Source organism: Schistocerca americana, chromosome 7 (genome assembly GCF_021461395.2).
Source record: "Schistocerca americana isolate TAMUIC-IGC-003095 chromosome 7, iqSchAmer2.1, whole genome shotgun sequence".
Taxonomy (NCBI): Eukaryota; Metazoa; Arthropoda; class Insecta; order Orthoptera; family Acrididae; genus Schistocerca; species Schistocerca americana.
In genome coordinates this window covers 242,654,215-242,670,745 of record NC_060125.1, presented here as the reverse complement: position 1 = coordinate 242,670,745, position 16,531 = coordinate 242,654,215, and positions in this window count along the sequence as shown.

The window sequence follows — 16,531 nt, the reverse complement described above, 5'->3', positions numbered from 1 at the left end:
ATCAGTGCAAGTGTTGTTCGCTTAGTCGCTGTGAACACGTCAAGCATAAGTCGGTTAGCCAAAAGTAGAGCACATGTGACCAGCGGTATCTAAGCCTAATAGCGCGAAGGCCGAAGAACCAACAGCATCAAGAATAGCAGTCTGTCTGCTGCTGTTCACGTCGGATAATCCCATCCTTTGATTCACGCAGCTGGAAGCGAGTTTTTGTTGCAGAGGAATAACAGCAGAGACGACTAGGTTTTCACTCACAGTAAGCCACCACGACCACCGATTCGCCACTGAGGTGTAACACACGTACACCAAGCTCAATTTAGAATTGATATAACAAGCGGACGCCTCCCGAAAGGATCACATACAGTAAGTTCATACTCAAGAAGAGATTGACGACAGAAAGCCATCTCAGTACCTGCAACACCTGCGCAGTGAGGTTGACACGGTCACTGTACCAGATAACTTGCTGCACACGCTATGGAGTAGTCACTTGGCCCTGCAGAAAAAAGCCATAGTTGCCTTGCAGATTGACATACCTCTGGACGCCGTGGCGCGGCCGGCCAATAGAAAACAAGACGCAGTTGTGAATTTACAGATCAGTGCACAAAGCACAGTACAATAGTGCAGCTACTGCAGCAACAGTATCTTGGATTGAGCACGAATCATTCGCAGCAGAGGTCAAACTACTGTGCACCCAGGTCAGTGCACTGTTGTCGCGAGACAGCACCAGCAACGATAGAGGCTGATAGTAACGATGTTCAAACAGTACATCTTCTGGTGGTGCCACGAATCCACAAAGTAATACATAGTTGTGCCATCGTCGGTTTGGTGATCAAAGAAGTTTTCATCACCGTGCTCTCACTCAAATGCAAGTGGCGGTAGGTAACAGGTGCAGCTGATTGCCAGACGTCCTCCAAGTGCTTGTTTGTCACTAATAGAGCTTGCTGCATGACATTCTTAATAGATACCAGGTCAGATCTGTGCATCCTGCCTCGAGCGTCCATGCATCATTGTTGGTCATCAACTAACTTCCATCTGACAGCCCCCAGCAACTCCTCAATCATTATGTATGGTATTCAGCAGATGGAGCTCAAACTTGGACTGCAGCACCCATGTGCTTGGGACCTTACCGTCGTGGGCGTCACTGAGGCGATCGTTGGAGCAGACCTCCTGGCGTACTACCAACCAGTTCCACATGTCAAGAACGCTCGTCTGGTGGAGGTGTCACCAGCTTAGCAGTCACCAGTTTCCACCACAGCGCCGCTGTTCACAGAGGATGCAGGCTTCTCGAGTTGAGGACATAGGTACGTGAATTTGAGAAATGGACCATCTGTCAGCCAAGACCTTTGGATCCCGTTCGCTTACTGGTAGCAAAGGCCAAATTTGATTATGATACATGAAGGCATAATGCGGTTGTCTAAAAGCCTGTGGTCCTTGGCATTGCACTTGGTGCCTAGGAAAGGTGAAGCCTGGCACCCATGCAACAACTATCACATGTTTAAACCTCGAATAGTTCCAGACAGATTCCCTTCAGTAGGATTATAATTACACACTACCTGGGCACCGGATACACAGTTGGATACACCGATTCCCGTCAGATCACCGAAGTTAAGCGCTGTCGGGCGTGGCCGGCACTTAGATGGGTGACCATCCATGCCGCCTTGCGCTGTTGTCATTTTTCGGGGTGCACTCAACCTCGTGATGCCAATTGAGGAGCTACTCGACCAAACAGTAGCGGTTTCTGTCAAAGGAAACCATCGTAACGACCGGGAGAGCAGTGTGCTGACGACACGCCCCTCCTATCTGCATCCTCAGCTGAGTATGACACGGCGGTTGGATGGTCCCGATGGGCCACGTGTGGCCTGATGACGGAGTATTGGTGCCGCTGAGTTCACCATCTTGGAATGTGCGAAGGCATATACTTAGATACCAGGAGCCACAGAAGACATACTCAAGATTGTCATAATCACATCTTTTGGTTTATATGAGAGCATGATTAGGATCTTTGGCTTATGCAACGCAGCTCAAACATGGCAGAGATTTGAGAATCTGTTCTTCAAAGATTACTGTTCAGCTTTTATTACTTTGATGATGTCCTGGTGTTCTCTGCCAATCTGAAATAACATTGTCAACACCTGTATGTGGTATTTGAGGCCCCTTTCCCATGCAGCAGAGTTACAGGAACTTTTGACAGCAGCATTATCGGGTCCTAATGTTAATAGTAAATCTCTAGTGCACTGGACAAATATATGCTCCGCATTTGAGTCTGCAAAGAATAGCATGGCTGATGCAACACTTTCTGCACACCCAAAGCTTGATGCACCACTAACTACTGTCGTGGATGAGAGCCAGACAGCCATTGGTGCGTACTCCAGCAGTGGATGGATAAAACCTGGCAGCCACTAGCGCATTATTCCCACAAACTTTCGCCTTCACAAAGGAAATGCAGTATATACAGGGTGTTTCAAAAATGACCGGTATATTTGAAACGGCAATAAAAACTAAACGAGCAGCGATAGAAATACACCGTTTGTTGCAATATGCTTCGGACAACAGTACATTTTCAGGCAGACAAACTTTCGAAATTACAGTAGTTACAACTTTCAACAACAGATGGCGCTCGGTCTGGGAAACTCTATAGTACGATATTTTCCACATATCCACCATGCGTAGCAATAATATGGCGTAGTCTCTGAATGAAATTACCCGAAACCTTTGACAACGTGTCTGGCGGAATGGCTTCACATGCAGATGAGATGTACTGCTTCAGCTGTTCAATTGTTTCTGGATTCTGGCGGTACACCTGGTCTTTCAAGTGTCCCCACAGAAAGAAGTCACAGGGGTTCATGTCTGGCGAATAGGGAGGCCAATCCACGCCGCCTCCTGTATGTTTCGGATAGCCCAAAGCAATCACACGATCATCGAAATATTCATTCAAGAAATTAAAGACGTCGGCCGTGCGATGTGGCCGGGCACCATCTTGCATAAACCACGAGGTGTTCACAGTGTCGTCTAAGGCAGTTTGTACCGCCACAAATTCACGAAGACTGTCCAGATAGTGTGATGCAGTAATCGTTTCGGATCTGAAAAATGGGCCAATGATTCCTTTGGAAGAAATGGCGGCCCAGACCAGTACTTTTTGAGGATGCAGGGACAATGGGACTGCAACATGGGGCTTTTCGGTTCCCCATATGCGCCAGTTCTGTTTATTGACGAAGCCGTCCAGGTAAAAATAAGCTTCGTCAGTAAACCAAATGCTGCCCACATGCATATCGCCGTCATCAATCCTGTGCACTATATCGTTAACGAATGTCTCTCGTGCAGCAATGGTAGCGGCGCTGAGGGGTTGCCGCATTTGAATTTTGTATGGATAGAGGTGTAAACTCTGGCGCATGAGACGATACGTGGACGTTGGCGTCATTTGGACAGCAGCTGCAACACGGCGAACGGAAACCCGAGGCCGCTGTTGGATCACCTGCTGCACTAGCTGCGCATTGCCCTCTGTGGTTGCCGTACACGGTCGCCCTACCTTTCCAGCATGTTCATCCGTCACGTTCCCAGTCCGTTGACATTTTGCAAACAGATCCTTTATTGTATCGCTTTTCGGTCCTTTGGTTACATTAAACCTCCGTTGAAAACTTCGTCTTGTTGCAACAACACTGTGTTCTAGGCGGTGGAATTCCAACACCAGAAAAATCCTCTGTTCTAAGGAATAAACCATGTTGTCTACAGCACACTTGCACGTTGTGAACAGCACACGCTTACAGCAGAAAGACGATGTACAGAATGGCGCACCCACAGACTGCGTTGTCTTCTATATCTTTCACATCACTTGCAGCGCCATCTGTTGTTGAAAATTGTAACTACTGTAATTTCGAAAGATTGTCTGCCTGAAAATGTACTGTTGTCCCAAGCATATTGCAACAAACGGTGTATTTCTATCGCTGCTCGTTTAGTTTTTATTGCCGTTTCAAATATACCGGTCATTTTTGAAACACCCTGTACGATCATGAGTGCCTGACTATGTACCAGGCAGTTAGACATTTTCATCTGCAAGCTGAAGCTCGAATCATGACAGTCTATATGGACCACAAGCCATTGACATTTGCATTAAGGCGGATCACTACTAACTGGTCACCCAGGCAATTTAATAGCCTCGAATTTTGGCCCAATTCATGACAATTATTAGACACATGCCTGTATTTAACAATGTCATTGCAGAGTGTCACAGGTCAGCAGTGTTTCAGGTCCTACAGATTTTTTCGCACTTTCATAAGTGCAACAGGAAGACAAGGAGCTCAGTTTGTATGTCACTGCATCAGCAAGGAAAATACAACTCATGGATGTATCAGGAAAAGATAGACATCTGTACTGTTATGTCTTGTATGGCCGACCACGTCCTTTCCTGCTGCCAATGTTCAGAACGGCAAGCTTGTAACACTGTCTGTGAGTTGTGTCAACCATGGTTGTGTCCAACCTTTTGCCCAGTGTCTCAGTGTTCTGTGTGACCACGAATGCAGAAATACTGTCGGGAGCGGGTCAAACCTTGTCTCAAGTGTCAACACTGCAAAGCTACCTGCTACTGCCGACTTACCAAATGCCACCATTCACTTCGCCCATGTAAATTTGGGTGTTGTTGACCACTTCCCTTATCATCAAACATGCAGAAGTACTGTTAATAACGATTGACCATTATATCTCTTGGCCTGGTATATAATCACTGCCAAGACATTAGTATCCACCTCTGCTTCGACATAGTTGGCGAGATTCAGATGTCTGCTGCATACTACCATGGACCACGGGCGTCAGTTTGAATCATACGTGTTCACTTAGATGGCGAAGTTTTATGGTTATATCCACCATAAGACCACTAAATACCACCTGGCGTGCAACAGGATGATCAAATGCTGACACTGTTGCTTAACAGCAACATTAATGTGCCATGAAGCGACCTGGTTGTTGGCACTGCCAGTAGTACTACTTCGCTTGCTAACACTATTCAACTCTAACGTTGGTTAGTCAGCCGCAGAATTGGTTTATGGTGAGATGTTGCACCTGCCTGGTGGTTTTCTTGACACAGACACAATAGAGACAGCCATGCAAGCTCCGCCAAATTTTTTGTGTCACTTGAGAGAGCACATTTACAGGTTCTGTCCCCTAAAGCTTCGCGGCGTAGCACGCTGCCCTCCTTCGTGCACCAAGATCTGAAGCATCGTACTCATGTTATGCCATGCACGAAAAGCGCTAAATCACCACTGCAAGCATCATATTCTGCCCCATACAAATTTCTACATCGACTTACACAAACAACAGACGTTCTGGGGAACAGCAGAGCTACAACTGTCTGACTGAACGGCATTAAACCAGCGTATGTCTTCCACGACAAGTCACCAACAACATCTCAATGGGGGCGTCTACCTACTTTGGATCGAGACGCTACGTCACATGTGCCGTCACTGCAGCATCTGCCTCCTGACGCAGTTCATCCTCCGACGCGGACGACTCGCCCTGGCCACCGGGTGCATTTCCCACGCGATTTCGCAATGCTGACGTTCTGCTTCCACCCAGGTGGCTTATGTAGTGACCTACACATCAGCTGCCATGCGCTAACGTGGAGTTCAGTGTTGCGTAGTGCACGGTGCAGTGCAGTGTTCTTAGTAAGTAGATTGCAGCTGTCTTAGCATTTCCGCGCCCAGCTGATGTTTTCTATGAGTTCTGTTTAATCTTTGTGCATGTGAATTTTGTTGGTAATGTATTCTCCTTGCCAACTGTCTGTTATCTGGCATTACTAAACTGTAGCCTGTAATCAACTCCTTTTTAAGACAAGGATTAGAGTTCGAGTTGTGGAATTTCTGTCCTGACTACTAATAAGAGTGACATTGGGTGTGCACTCCTAATAAAGTTACAAAGAATGAGTAAAAGCATCGTTCACATAGTCGCCATGAATACGTCAAGCAAAAGCCAGACACCCTCCAGTGGGTCAAACAAGCCTTTGACCATTCTTATTGCTCTTCTATGTAGGTATCCATTCAATATCGCTCATTAGTCCTATCTGGTTTGGGTTCCACATATTTGAGTAAAATTCTAGGATGGGTCACATGAGCATTTTATATGTAGTATCCTTTCAAGACTGTCTGCATTTTCCTAGTACTCCAACAATGAACTGGGTCTTCCACTTGATTTACCTACAACTGAGATTGTGTGTCCGTTCCATTTAATACTTGACAAACTATTACACCCAGGTATTTGTATAAGTTGACAATTTCCGATTGTGACTCACTCATATTGCAGTCATAGGTAACAATTTTTTTTCGTTTTGTCAAGTGCACAGTTTTACGTTTCTGAATATTAAATCAAGTTGTCAATCTTTGCACCACTTTGAAATGTTATCAGGATGTGACAATCTTTGTGCAGCTTCTTTCAGTCTGTACTTCATTTTAGAAAACTGCATCATCTGCAAAAATCTAAGGTTACTATTAGTATTACTGGCAAAGCCATTAATATATAACCTGAACAGCAAAGGTTCCAGTGCACTTTCCTGAAGCACACACAAAGTTGTTTCTACAGCTGTCGGTGATCCTCCCTACCAAAATATCCTCAATCCAGTCACAAACTTTGCTTGATGCTATCATACTTTTGATAATAAGCATTGATGTGGTACTGAGCCAAATACGTTTGGAAATCGAGGAATGCTGCACTGATCTGTCTGATTTGACTTATGAACTCACATGGTGCATGTACAAAAAATTTTAAATTAAAAAACTGTTGAGGGTTGCAATTTATATGTCTCAATTTTTTCGGTATGTTCCTTTCCATTTCGATGGAAACTCTGTGATATATTATCTTCTTATTCTGTTTTGTTGATATGTGGTTGCTGTGTGATTCAGTTTTCTTTTTACTTGTTCAAAAATTGCTAAATGTAATCATAAATTAAACAAATAAACTGTTATTAATACAGGTAACCTATAATATGTCTGACTGAGTAGAGGAGCGTTTTTTCAAGGGTTGATAAAAGCTCGTTAGTTCAAAATCAAAATATTTGTAGTTACAAATCAAGCTATTTGCCATGCACTTTGTTGAAATAGTTTGGTCAAAAGCCAATATTTGTTGTTGTGATAGAGTGTTGAGAAGTATGAGTTTTTGCAAAAGTCGATATTTACTCTTAGCCAGTTGAAGCCAAAGTCGATAAATGAAGATTACACTTTGTTTTTTAGAGACCTAAAGAGAGAATAACAGAGAAGGACTTTTTTGTCAATGATAATGTGAGAGAGTTTTCAGCGAAGAAAAAGGACATAAACTATAGGAAAGCACTTGCCTCCAGAGCCAACAGTAGAAATAAATTAGTGGTTCACACAAGAACATTAACTATTATTGCTCTGTTCAAGCCAGCTTTGTATGAGAGAAGAAACTTCAAGAAAAAAGGCAAAAAGGAAGAATACTGTTTCAATAAAGTATAGCATAAGGAAAAAATTAGCAGACAGTACCCATGTGTGCTGCAACATTTCAAGCAACATCAGGTATGTCCAAAGATAGGCTCTCAAAACTAACAAGATCTGGACAAAAATAATCAATTAATGAGAAACCACAGGTTGCACAAAACGCCATGAAAGTTCTATACAATAATGAAGGTGGAAAATCCAAATGTGGTTAAAGTATGTTTTGCTGTAGGATATGTGGCTATAAAATAACAGAAATATTGCAATAAACATCTTACTTCAAAAACATTCATATTTAGTTAATGTCACCCTCAATATACTCGCCTCTTCTATTCGTGCAACTCTCCATGCTAATTTTCCATAGATGGAAACAGCAATGGAAGTCTTTCTCTGTCAGCTCCTTGATGACGTTTGCTACTTTTTCCTTCACTGCTTCAAGGGATTGTAATCATACTCAATGCAGATTTGACCTTGTGGAATAGATAACAGTCACATGATGCTATGTCAGGCGAGTAACGATGGCTGCTGTACTTCGCTAGAAATCTCTTAAGAAACAATATTCAATGAGCAGGTACATTATCTTGATGCATGACCATGACATGTTCTTCCACAATTCAGGTCATTTATTTCTCATTTTCTCAAGAAGTTGAGCAAGAACCTCAATATAGTATTGCTGATTAATAGTTTGGCCTCCAGGAACCCATTGAAGATGAATAATTCCATGAATATCGAAAAAATTCAGCATAATTTTGAATCTGCATTTACTTATTCGAGATTTTTTCACTCCCAGTGAAACTGAGCCCTTCCAATGTATTGACTGGCGATTAGTTTCTGGATCATTAGCGGTAAACAAAGATTTGTTACATGTTATCACTCTTTCCAAGACATTTGGATCATTCTCATTGGTATTCAAAGTGTCAGTGCAACTATTTTCATGAGCTTCTTTTTGTTCACAAGTTGCAACAAAGTCACGGATTGAAACAGTGATCCAAAGAGTGTAGAATTAATCTCTTTTGTTTCTGCCGACGATCACAAACCTTTTGGTCCTTAGAGTACCTGTTTTGGTCAGCAATGAGCACCTTCAGACCTATTTCATAACATGTCCTAATATAATACATCCACAGTTGTATCATCACAAAATATACACATCATATTCTAAGTATGTGTGGTGATGCTATGCTGATTTTGTGTATATTTTGTGGCATTGTCATGATGGCTTCATTATATTAGGATATGTCATAAAACAGATCTGAAGATCGTCATTGGTGACCAATACTGGTAGTCCAAGGATGAAAAGTTTTGTGATCATTAGAGGAAATAAAATAAATTCATTCTTTCTGTTCAAGTATGAAAATTTTCGACACTTGTTTCATACTCTTTTTTCATATGTTAAATCGGTTGTGTAAAATTTGCCTTAAGGCCATTTCACACTGACCGTCACAGCACCATCACGTCATGACACCATCATGTCAAGTTGTATTCGCACTTCTGTTACATCATGGCACACAAGGCCTTTCAAGTCATGTAACCTCAACTCGCATGGTGTTCCTCAACCCTTTATTTGAGTGGGTATTGAGATCTTCACAAGATAATTTTCAACTATTTTTACGAGTGAAATGCACATACACAATCCGTTAGGTTATGTAAGCAGATGCTAGAGCTGACACTTATTGAACTTAAGTGGTTTGCAGCTTGCAGGTACAGCTTGCGATATTAAAGAAAGGAGACAGAAATGCAAAACAAGGCAAAACAAAGTGTGTGTGAATCCAAAGACCGCTATTAAATGGTGCAGAAGGACCACAAGGAGCTTGAGGAAGAGGAATCTGCATTTTAAAAGTATTTTCGAAATTCGAAGCATCAATTACTTTACATGTTTTTTATTTCAGACTGTGCCCAGAATTTCTAAAGGAAACAGTGTTACAAGCTGCCATAACATCCTGTGAAGAAGTAGTTTATTTAAGGTTAAGTTCAGTTGAAAGACCAATGAAAATTTTGTGCAATAGTCATATGTCCCTCAATATCTTTCCTTTGAAGATTTATAGGTTTTGTTTACATCTTGCGTTTGGTTTTTAATAGTTCAAGTGCCTTATTTTTATGGGGGTTGGGTAGCGAAACCACATAAAGATAATGTTTGCAAAACTGTTTCACAAACAACCCAGAGACCTACTTAATAAACAAGAATTCAATAAACACATATCTAAACAAACAACACTAATATATTACTTGATGCATGCTTCACAAAAGGAGAATTTTGACACTGTTGCAGTGTCTCAAGATTTCAGTCAATGTCTTTATCAAATATTACAAATGGCTGATGAAATACAAATAAATTCAACTTATTAATCAGTCTGATTCTGCACACAGTACTTTTTTCACTTCAAGTTGCAGCCATACTACAATCCATTTCATTGTGAAATATTAAATACAGCACCTGTGCCTATAAAAATCCACCTTATAAATATAGTAGATGGGAAATAATTTAGTACATTATATTGTACAATTCAGATTCCACCTCTCTGTTTCAATTAATCTTTCATCATTTGTTATAAATTTTAATGAAAGAAATAATGAACTGGAACAAATTATAACAAATAATGAACAACAAACAACTGATATCAACATCAAAAATCACGACAAAACGATATATGGGGCCTGCACATGGCTGTGTACCGGGTGGAAATGAGCTATGGGAGTCACATGATCAACAACAGACAATTGACTTTGTAATACCACAACCCTTTTGGGATCCTGTATCCTTTTGCAGTCTCATCCCCACCCTCCAAATGGGGGCATTTGTGTAATATCAGTAATTTACACCAATTTAAACCGTTGCTTTGATTTTGTCTTTTCTGATTACCTAGATTTGAATACACTGAAGACTTTCTTTTGCAGGAAATTAGTAATTTGCACTAATTTAAGCTATTGTTTACGTTGGGCCTCACCAATATGCAGAATGAAGGAAACATGTTGGATTAAAGGCTGATATGCCATCACTGTTTGTACATTATACAACGTTCAGGCACATGCTAAGAATAATTTTACTATTGTAATTATGGAGTGATTCACAATTACAGTTCTAATTACTGATAGACAGCTATTTTTTGTATTCAAGCTAAACACAAATTGTATTCCTAATAGAAATATGACATTACAAGTTTTCAGATAGAATTAAGATTACTCATGTTTTAATTGGTGTTAGTTAATGGAAATGTAATTATAGCTATATAAAACGTTAAGTTTTAGTCATACAAAATTTAGTTAATTGACTCTAGGCCTTTCATTCATTAAAATTAATCCCTCGGTTCACCTGAAAATGATAGGGTGGTTACCCTTTCGGTAAGTAAAATGATATATGCAAATTAACGAAATATAGAAACAGATTCTCTACTGTCTTTGTGTGAAATTATTCACTTTTAATTCATGTAAATTTATATGTAATTTGGGAGGTACATGAGAAGTTTTAATTGTTAAGTATGTAAATATAATATGTGACAATGTCAGTAATTGTTTAAAATCATGTAAATAGAGGCAATTTGTATGCTGCCATAAGCTCAGTTTAGTTCAGTGCAGTTAGAGGTCAGTCTAACTCAATCTTACATCAGTCATGAGACAGTGTTAAGTCAATTTTACGCATGCAGTTCGCCACAGTACATCTGTGAAATAAAACTCTTTGTGAACATGAATTCCTGGAGCTTATTTCTACCATTGCATGATTCCTGAGTGACGATGCAGTAACATAAAGATGAACCTATGGCAGCATTAAGAAGCAGCACCCCAGATTAACAATATACATATTATTTATTTGGTGGAGGATACCTATAATCTGATGTGGTATTCTGATTTTCTTGTGATAAGCAAACTTCTCACTCAAAAACATATTCGCCACGATATATTACAACTTCAGCCATCAAAACTTTCTTCCCAAGATACCTTGTGGTGCCATGACATGAGGTGATACAATGGGACGTCATGTGTGGATTGCGCCACTTAAAAGACATTGCAGAATGATTTGATGGGATGTGATAGGATATCTATTGTGAATTGGGCTATAAACTTCGTGATTTGTGAGACAAAGCACTGTATAGATTGTGGATAGCATGTGGGAAATAGTACCCAAGTGTGATGTGACAGCTGTTAAAGTATAAACAAGTTATTTGAATGTCTACATCAACGAATACAATAAGATTCTAAAATATTCGAAGAGTATTGTGTCTGCAGATGATATTTGCATGCGAACTTTTGGTTACCACGCCATAGCAGACAGCATTTTCGTTATAAATATGTTTTTGGCCCCTCATTTTCCCTATGCATAATATATTTTTAGATCCAACATTTGGGTTTCGTCTTCCTTGTATTTAACTTTACCACACCTTTAATGCCATAACATTCAAACCCATCCATATAATTTCGATTGACGCTATACTGAAAGCTGTACAAACTATATATAGAACTTGTGGCATCCTGTGTGAATGGTAGCTCTCAGTACCACGAGCTGTTGAGTCACATTATTTGCCTGTGGGAACCCAGCTTTATACCACAGAAGTGAAGACACCACCGCCTATACGCCGCTATATGTAGAGTCACAACATTCGGTATCGAAAGTGTATTAATACAGATTTCCGAAAACAACGGTTGACGACATTACCTAGATATGCACAAACATAATCTTGCGACAATATGACGGCCAAGTAGGGCATCTGCATTCATGCCCAATGCTTAGTGATATCTGTTATCATAAAGATGGTAATTTAGGACCCAAAAATGGCATCTCCCCTTCTCTATTGTTGCAGTGTTCTCCTATTGATCCTTCCTCCACCACTGCCCCATCCATAGTGTCTCCAATGTCATGAGACATTCATTCATAGTCAGTACACTGTGTGAGCAACAGCATCACCTCAACACTGCCAATTTACCATTTTTTTAAAAGAATACAGTTGTAAATAAGGAACTTGATGCCAAACTGCACAAAAAAATACACTCTTGCTACTCTAATATGAGAGTAAATAACATTCCTGCACCTAACAACTAGCATCACAGTGTGTAAACTGCAGTTATACTTAAAAATCTTTAACTAACATCACATTGCTCTAAAAATACGATTTGTTACTCTAATGTTATAGTAAGTAACAGGGAGATAGGTTAACTATGCACTTTATTATCTGTCTTCCACACACTGGTTCTGCTCCCCACCAGGGGCAATGGGAGCAGGCGCGGTAGTTCCACTCAGTGCTCAGGTGTCTTGTAGACCTGTGGATGTAGAGTGAGCAGTGGCTGTTAATGCAGGCAAGCAGACTGCTGGCTCTCAACCCCTTCTCCTCACCCTGTCCTTGAGTAAACACATAAACACACAAGCCACTGCATGATCTGCATCTTATTCAAAGGGCCCACAGATGTCCAGACAATCAGTATAATGCCTGTCAATAGAGGAAAGAGAGTGGCCCCCATTACCAACTAGTTGTGCTAATCAGTCACACACGTTATATGAAAAAAGTATAAGAGGACTTGTTAAAAAAAACATTTATTTTTTATTTGACCCTTTTCTACAGCCTCCATACACAGTTTAATGGTTGGGCCAACAATCGTGCCATCTCTGTGCAACTGAAAACGCTTCCACAATAGCCATACTTGGAAATAAACTCATCACTCTGAAACACCAGTGGTGGATTGTGAAATTTCCATGCAATATTACACAAAGTAAGAGACAGTTCTTTAGGAAACATAGTTATCTTCTGCATTCCATAAGCTGTTTTTATAAATTTCAAAAATCACATTACCTACAGTTTTAGCTTGAAGCCATCTGAATATGTAATATGTGTCAATACACTCCATCCTGTCGAGTCTGTAGTCTTCTAGTTGCATTATTGCATGAATTCTGGTACAATTTGTTCTAGAATATTCAGGATGATTGGACTTAGTAGAGTCTCAAAAACACAAATGTCCTGCAATTGTCATTCTCTGTTAACGGTGTCTTAACGGTAGACTGCAGAGTGTTGAAAGATGCGTTGGTGCTGAGAACTTGCAGTACAACCTACACAGTCTGCCTGCATGCAAATTAACGACTAAAACCATTACGTTCTTCTTATCGCATTTAGTGTCTAGTAACAGGACTTTATTCATTGTGTGTCATGCAATGAACTGACTGTGGAGCTCTCTGCATGCTTCTCCTTATAGACCTTAAGCCAAAGATGATATGTTATACATATACATTGGAGTCCAAAATTAAGTCAATAAAAGGAAATTTTGCTAGGTTGCGTTTATTTTGTCACACAACAGTGTAAACAGGTGATAGTTAAGTATAAACACTGTAAAGAATACGGAATGGAAACGACTGCAACGTGCATAATGGTAGACAAAAATATTCTTCGTTTTTTTTTTTCAACTTAATGGATTTGCACACACATTCTGACAACTGGTTAATGTGCTCAGTATGGGATGTGACTACCCCTGGCAGAACACACATGCCATGGGGCATGATGTGAATGATGTCATCAGTCTCAGACATGCCCATTCTTCCTGCAGAGCTGCTCACAGTTTTGGAGACTAGTTGGTGGATACTGACGTGATGCAAGACATCTCCATAGTGCATCCCAGACATGCTCTATGCGATTCAAATTGGCAGAGCGAGCCGGCGACGCCATACAATACTTTCCGTTTCCAAGATAACGTCAACCACCCATGCTCTATGAGGTCAAGCACTATCGCAACAACCACGTATTAGGTCCCAAGATCTCGTCACGATACCTGACAGCAGTTAATCCTTGCCGATTCACTCGTAGAATTTCATGAAGAGGGATCTGAGTGGTAAACGTAATCCCTGCATACGCCATTAGGGATCCCCGTCGATCTATCCATAATGTTTGGGTACCGAAATCGTGTTCCACGTCCCCACCAGATACGAATCCATCGAGGATCACTTTCCATACTAAATTGGGACTTATCTGTGAATACAATATTGGCCTACAGTAGAACTACTGTCCAGGTGGCATGTTGATGACTCCACTCTAGACGTCATTCTGTGAAGATGCATCAGAGGTAGAGATACAGCATGCCTCTGACAATAAAGGCCTCTTGGCTGAAGCCTTCTGCACACTGTTTGCCTATATACAAGACGTCCAGTGGATGCTGTGAGCTCACGTGCCAGTTACTGTGCAGTACTAAGGCGGTAATGTCGTGCCCTTACAGCCAAATAACGGTCCTCTCTTCTGAAGTCACACATGGTCGGCTCTGCTCTGGTCTTTGGAATACAGTTTCCGTCTCTATAAACACCACATCTGAGAAACAACAGAATGGTTCACATTAAGCCATCGGGCCAAATTGGTTTTCGACAGTCCTGCTTCCTTTGTTTCTGTGGCTCTCCACAGCAGAGAGTCTGGTAGGCATCTTCTCTGTGCCATACTGTACTGTCTGTGACTGTGCACACAGCGATTGTGAGTGTGGGGCTATGCGGCAAACACTACCTAATTTCATAGGTGTCCTGATGTCATTGTTGGCACGGTTGCCCATTGACCGGAATACCATCTTTTATGCAGAACACGACCTTATCGATATCTAGTTGACTATTTGTACGAGTATAACATGAATTAGACACAGGAAGGGGAAATAGTGGTTTGTTACTTTAATTTTGGACACCAGTGTAGTTCGTCATTTTTTTAATATTTCATTCAGTGCTGCGACTGCTATATATTAATGGCAGTTTATAATAGCACTACATCAGTCGAATAAGAATCCTTAAAAGATTGCAGCTGTCCTCCTCCTCAAAGCAGATGGCAGGTAAGTATTAGTCTGACAGAGTTAGTAAAAAGAATGTGACCATACATGTGTGTATCTAACATATTTCTGTCTTCCTGTAGGTGAGGTGATGCTATAATATATTAGAATTACATTATATAACACCAGCTACAGTTTAAACATGAGTAATAGCACACATATTAGTGTGGGGACGATCTCAGATTGCAAGTTTTAGCCACTGCTGGTTTTCGAAGATCCTCGATATAGTGATACCAAAGTCGTAATATCCGTAGATGAGTGGATTCGCCTGTGTGAAACTTCTATACAGATTACTGCGATGCTCAATGGAACTGGTCAAGTTCCCTCAATGATACTAGGCGATCATACAGTTGCCTTAAGGAACTTCCCAGGCACAATTAAAATTTATACCGAGAAAGAGTGAATAATCTACAGGAGCAGACATTTAGAAACTTAACGTACATATACAATCCTGCATGCTGTTGGGAGGCACATACAATCATATGTGTACAGATTCTATGAGAAAATGTGGACTAAACTGATGGAGTTGCCTCGGCAAACTCGTAATCCATTGGAAGAATCATCACCCAACTGTATGATGCTAGCTGTGCTCCAGTATGTGGGAATGCACTGAGGTGAGGAAAGTCGTAGGATAATGATATCCATATGTACTAATGATGGTATTATCGTAAACACAAGGTACAAAAGGGCAGTGCATTGGTGGAGCTGACATTTGTCCTCAGGTGATTCATTTGAAAAGGTTCCTGACGTGATTGTGGCCGCATGACGGAAATTAACAGACTCTGAACGCGGAATGATAGTTGGAGTTAGATGCATGGGATATTGCATTTAAGAAATGGCTAGAGAATTCAATATTCCAAGATCTACAGCGTTAAGAGCCAAATTATAGGCATTACGTCACACCATGGACAACACAGTGGTCAATGGCATTCAATGACCAAGAGCAGCGTCATTTTCATACAGTTGTGAGTGCTAACAGACAAGCACACTGCTTGAAATAACTGCAGAAATCAGTCTGGGAAAAAGGGCAAACATACCCACTAGGAAATTTCGTGTTAATGGACTATGTCAGAAAAAACCAAAGCGAGTGCCTTTGCTGACAGTATGACATTGGCTGCAGCACACCTCCTGGGCTCGTGGTCTTATTGGTTGCGCCCTAGATGACTGCAAAACTGTGACCTGGTCAGAAGAGCACCGATTTCAGTTGGTAGGAACTGATGGTAGGGTTAAAATGTCATGCAGATCCCACAAAGCCATGGAGCAAAATTGTCAACAAGACACTGTGCAAGCTCTTAGTGGCTCCACAACAGTGTGGGCTGTGTTTACATAGAATGGAC